We start from the raw sequence: 6,104 nt of genomic DNA, 5'->3' as shown, positions 1-6,104 counted from the left end.
AAAGATACATCAATGTGAGGAATTGCCGCGATACTGAAAGAAAAGAAGTACAAGTGGGAGGGGAACAATCAAAGTTTCCGCTTAGAAATCAATTGCAGTCATGTGCTAAAGGCCCGGTCACTCTATGACGAATAGGGGTGAACGGCAAGCGATGTTAAGCTGCGAATTGCAATTTTGAATTTACCGTCACTCATCGTGAGTTGCCGTTAGTTGTCGCTGACGAATCCGTTAGCGACCGCAGACGGCCGAAATTATTCGTCGCGTTCGTCGGCAAATTTTCAACATGTTGAAAATTTTGTGACGGCAAAAGAAGTAGTTGCGATTCCGTTCAGATTTCGTTGGAGACCGCAACCCTCATTTCTTTGACGTTTCCATACCGTGCGAAGCCGTCTTTAGTCGTTTTGAGGTCGTCACAATTTCGTAGGTAATCGTTGTCAACGACCATTGACGAAAAAACAACGGCAAGTGACGTTACATCTCGAACCCTGACGACACATTGTGGCAAGTAACGAAATTGTAACGATCTTGATGCGACAATGACTTTCGAATTTTGTCCAGAGGTTGACGGATGTTGACCGTTGATGGCGGGTCGTTTGCGAGTACCTGCGGCATTGAAACGGTGGTCTGCGAGTCATCATCGCCGCAATCCACCGTCAGCTGCCGTTCCTTGCCGCAAGCAAATCCGCTGCCAGACGTCTGACCTTGTTGCTTGTTGTCGGGCTCCGTCGAGACATCGTCACTCGCCGCCCAGACAACGTCCGGTTTTGGTCGCTAGTCTCCGTTTCCTCCCGCAGCCATTCGCCCCTTGCCGCCGTGTTGTCGCTGAAGGTCGTTCCCACTTGTCAGCGAATCTTGTTTTTCCTCTTTTTGCCGTCGCTATGCCGTCAACATTTTGTGATATTCACGTTCGTCACCTTTCGTTGGTTATCGTCCGTCATAGTGTGACCGGGCCTTAAGTCCCGACAACGGGCTATGTAATATAACCACCATGAATGACTAGTTTTCTAAACACAAAACAGATATAACAAGAAATGTCTTTATAAAGACAATGCCTCCAAGATACCAGTGGGCACCTTTTGTTATTAGTTAAGGAGATACTTATAATGCTAGCTTTAAGGTACCGCTATTGGATACAGATTTTTGTCTGATTAAAATATGTGAGTCCATTTTCTCCTAATACAAGACTGAAAATTTTATTTTAATCGGATATTCGGTTACCAAAATGTGGCCTGTCAAAATGGAGCGAAACCAAGTCGTTGGCAACAACTTTCTTTTATTGTTGTTATGCAATGTTGTCAGGTAGGCCTTATTTTCTAATTATATATGCAAGAATTATGCAAAGTAAAATTTTCAGATAGGCTACAAAATAAGATATAAAACCCATGGATGCCTTTGGCAAATTTGAAGACCACTGCAACAGTCCGACACACCGCTAGTCCGAATCTGTAAACACTTTAACAGTCCGACACACCCCTAGTCCGAATCCGAAATACAATGCGCTAGTCCGAGTCTGGAAAACACTTCGTCAGTCCGAAACTGCAGAAAACCAAAGCGGTAGCCCGAATCTGAAAATCACAGCGCTGGTCCGAATCTGAAAAACACGGCGCTAGTCCGAATATCGGACTAGCGCAGTGTTTCCTAAATTCAGATTCGGAATAGCGCCATGTTTTGCAAATTCGGAGGAGTGTTTTCCAGATCCGTGTCGGACTGGCAGAGTATATTGTAGGTTTGGACTAGCGGCGTGTCGGATTGGTACGGTGTATTTCAGATTCGGACAAGCGCAGTGGTTTTTCAGTTTCGGACTAGCGCAGAGTTTTTCATTTTCGGAGTAGAGGCGTGTAGGACTGGCAGAGTGTATTTTAGATTTGGACTAGCGGCGTGTCGGACTAGCGGCGTGACGGACTAGCAGCGTGTCGGACTAACGCCCTGTACCCATCCAACTGCTTATGCATAGTATTGTTTGTATAATTCTTAAGTTAAAATCATATATTGTAAATTAAGTCTGGTAGTTTTTAAATCTGTAAAGCGCATTGAGGAATCTGAGATTCACAATGCGCTATATAAATGCTGTTTTATTATTATTATTATTATTATTATTATTATTATTATTATTATTATTATTATTATTATTATTATTATTATTATTATGGGACATGTATAGTGCATTGAACCGAGCTTGATGACGCGTGGAGGGTCATGGATTGAGTGTAAGCTTATCGGTCGAGCAATTTTTTTTTCAAAAGGGACTCCCTCACTCTCTCTGTTCCCATGTGTAATGGTATGGTGGGAGTTAAAGCCATATTATAACATTTCTGTAAACATAGATTAGTATTTATTTTCCATAAAATGTTAGCTTTTACTGTCAGATATGTCCCCTTTTAATTTTGAGCCGAACAAGTGAGGTAAAGACAATTGGAATTTACCACTAGCGCCCATGCATGTTAGTGTTACTACCGCGATTGTAATACGGTACGATCCTCGGGGTGTGTGTATCCCGCACGCCGTGTACGTACTGTGCATACGTGTTCGAGGGAGCACACCACTAAATCAATGCGCCATTTGTGCAACCCTACTGAGTTCCGGTAAAATACAGAAAGTTTTTGAGGTATAATGGGCTGCTCTTTGGACTAATAATCAGAAAGAGTAGCGAATTATAGCTTAAATAAAAGTGTAAAGCCTGTGCATGAATTTGAATCACTAAAAAGTCGCATTTTTATAATTATCGAGAAAATAGGTCCGCGTATTAAAAATGGGCAGAAACGGGTTTACAGTCATGAGAGCATGTCAAAAACAGTGAGGGCGCTGTTTAGCGGCTCCTACCGGGAAAACGAGACGGAAGACTACCCATACATTGAAACATATGTTAAACTTTCATCGATTTGCAATCGACTGGTTATCCTTAAATTTCTCAGAAAGCGCCGAAAAGGCCTCAAAACGAGCAAATAAAACTGGTGTTTTTACACGTATTTCAATGGGACAATTATTTAGTGGTGTGCGCCCTTCGAAGGGCCTAGGAGTAAAACCGTGCTTTTCAGAGATTCAGCCAAAATTGAAATGGCTTTTGATTAAATTGCAGTTTTTTCGATTTAAATAGATAGTTTATATGTTAGTAAATATATTTAATGCGTTTTAGATGCAAATTGCGCTAAGATTATTCCGCCAGAGGCCTTCAAAGTTCAAGAAATTGCCACAAATTGTGTGAAAACAAGATTTCTTGGATTTAAAGCAATTTGGGCTTAAGGTAACAAATCGGTGTGTGCCGTTTAAAGCTGCCAAATCTTGGTTTTATATGGGCATGGGGGGTGATTGTTATAAATCATTAACAGTAGACCCATGCAATTGTGAAACGTGATTTACTCTCATTTAAAACCGAATTTCATCAGATGGAAGGTCAAAAACTATCTAGAGAATTGGAATTTAATGCAAATATAGAAGAGTAAGCATGAATGGTCAAAATGTTGAAAATTTGCCTATTTTCGGAATCCACCATGTAACTTTGAAAGGGAATTTCTCTTGAAGTGAATGTCACAGAGCAATTCTGTTTCGAGCGTTTTACTCAAAACATTTTATATTTCAAGAAAAAGATAAAAGAATTAAATTTTATGAACATCAGAAACCCTTGAAGGAGCACACCACTAAATCAATGCGCCATTTGTGCAACCCTACTGAGTTCCGGTAAAATACAGAAAGTTTTTGAGGTATAATGGGCTGCTCTTTGGACTAATAATCAGAAAGAGTAGCGAATTATAGCTTAAATAAAAGTGTAAAGCCTGTGCATGAATTTGAATCACTAAAAAGTCGCATTTTTATAATTATCGAGAAAATAGGTCCGCGTATTAAAAAATGGGCAGAAACGGGTTTACAGTCATGAGAGCATGTCAAAAACAGTGAGGACAAAACTACAGCACCTAAAGTCTTGATTTTTGCAGAGTATCTTTATTGACTAAAGTACATTACAATCGTGTAAAAACCAAAATTTAAAAGCATTTTCAGGGCGTTCTCCTCAGCAAATGTTATAATATGGCTTTAAGTACTGAAATTTATACTATAGGCCTATCATATAATATAATAAATAGGCTACGGTTTGTATGTCATTTTGTATGTGACGGTATGATGGGAGGTGGCTGAAAAGAACAAAAAAAGTATGGGAACACGTCCCCCCTGTTGTTTACATCCATGATGTATTGTATGTAGGGTTAAGTAGGCCTATAATCATGGTGGGAGTAGGCCCAATTTTAGGCTTTGGATTTTAGTCAGAAATTTACCTAACCCAAGTGCAGGTCAAACTGCCAACTGCCAAGGGCTAGTAAAGGACTAGCCCCGGGCCTAGCCGTAGACTAGTCATGCTATCATCATGCACTCAGTCATGCACTACACATAATTGTGCGACATACAATGTAGATTTGACACGGGTTCTGTTTTGTATTTTAATTGAGGTCAAACTCATGAACTTACCATTTAAATGTTGATATCAAGATGAACAGAAATAAATAATCCATTCTACTTTCTAGTCATAAACCGGCACGGATCTCACTGTTTAGTGTCATGTATGGTCACTGATGGTCATGAGTTTGCAATATTGAAATTGTTATTGAAATCAGTTTCTTCCAAGTTCAAGATAAAAGTAACATGATTGTATTGAAATGTAAGTTATAAACATTCTTCCTGCTGTCCAGCGTGTATGAACTATTATTATGATGTAGACACGATGATTGCGGCCTAGTCGAGCCTAGCCTGCATGCCAGTCGGTCTGCTGACTCGCCGCAAAAATACCTCCAATTTTGCACAAAACAATCCATGATGTCAAATTATCACATCCAAAGTGTCGCCATGAACGTCAGCTTCAACTTCTCCAGCCAAAGTTTTGCATTGATCATGAAATTAAACCTTGTTTAATGTGTATTCCCATTGCCACACACAGCATAACGGTTGTCCGACTTGATTTCTACGATATTGCTGATGTGATGAGGCTACAACCTATAATTAAATACCGAATTAAAAAATACTAGTTTGCGTCTGACGTCATGACAAAGGCGCGCCGTGATTGGTTGCTGACCTGCGCAGTATGGCATTTTTTGGTCTGGTTGACAGGGCGGCATACGCAAGCTAGTCTTTTTAATTCGGTCTTCAATTATACAACGTACTGAGCTTGAAAATATTCTAATGCATAATTCATGAACTTGAAAGACCTACGCCATTGGCCGCCACTTGCTAGGTGTTTCTAGAATCCCTATAGAATTAGATTAATTTTAATGCTAATTTATTGCACATGCTAAGGAAGCGTGATTACCTTTTTAAACATTCAATTTAGGGAAATGGCGATAGGCGAATTTATGTATGGCGCAGAGAAGTGGGGGATATATATTGGGCTCTCAATATTGGGCGGAAATTAGAGTATTTGTCAGAATATAAATTTGTACGATCGGCAATGTGCGGCATTTTAGATGTCAATTCCAAAACATACTACCTCCTGTGGAGGCAGAATAAAATCCCTACCACTCAGCACGCCACTATCCAGCTTCTATTGTTATGCATTGTCGCGCTAAATGTCGATCGATACATATTGAAATCAGCACAATTCAGAGATACACCTTTTTGCTATGAAATTAATTTTCTCGGTCAAATATAATCAGCAGAAATACTAGATAAATACTAGATATTTCTATTGTGGCTTGCAAAGTCATCAATCCATGGGTACATTCGCGAGTTGAGTTTGACACAATTCATGCGCGTATTTTTTAAGGGGGGCTTTGGGCGCGACCCCCCAGGTAAAAGCAAGGGCGGCCATAATAATTATTAATGAAAACTGGCGGAAAATTATTGAAAAATAATGCTACTATACCTTTTTAGGGCGCCATGCCCCCCCCCTACACTTTTTAGATTTTCGAGAGCCGTCCCAGCTGGAAAAAGATTGAGTCAACCTTTTCTGACTTTTGCTGCAAGGGGCGGCAAAATGTACATTTTCTTTAGTTCCCCGGGGTAGCAGCGGCCACGGTACGCCACTGAAATTGGTAGTCGGAATTGATGGTGCAATCAAAACCGGAATTCTGACAAAACTATGACATAATAGTCCTACATGATGTGCTTTAGAAAGTTGGGAAGTA

Source organism: Amphiura filiformis, chromosome 11 (assembly GCF_039555335.1).
Source record: "Amphiura filiformis chromosome 11, Afil_fr2py, whole genome shotgun sequence".
Taxonomy (NCBI): Eukaryota; Metazoa; Echinodermata; class Ophiuroidea; order Amphilepidida; family Amphiuridae; genus Amphiura; species Amphiura filiformis.
Note: the sequence above shows the minus strand (reverse complement) of the source record.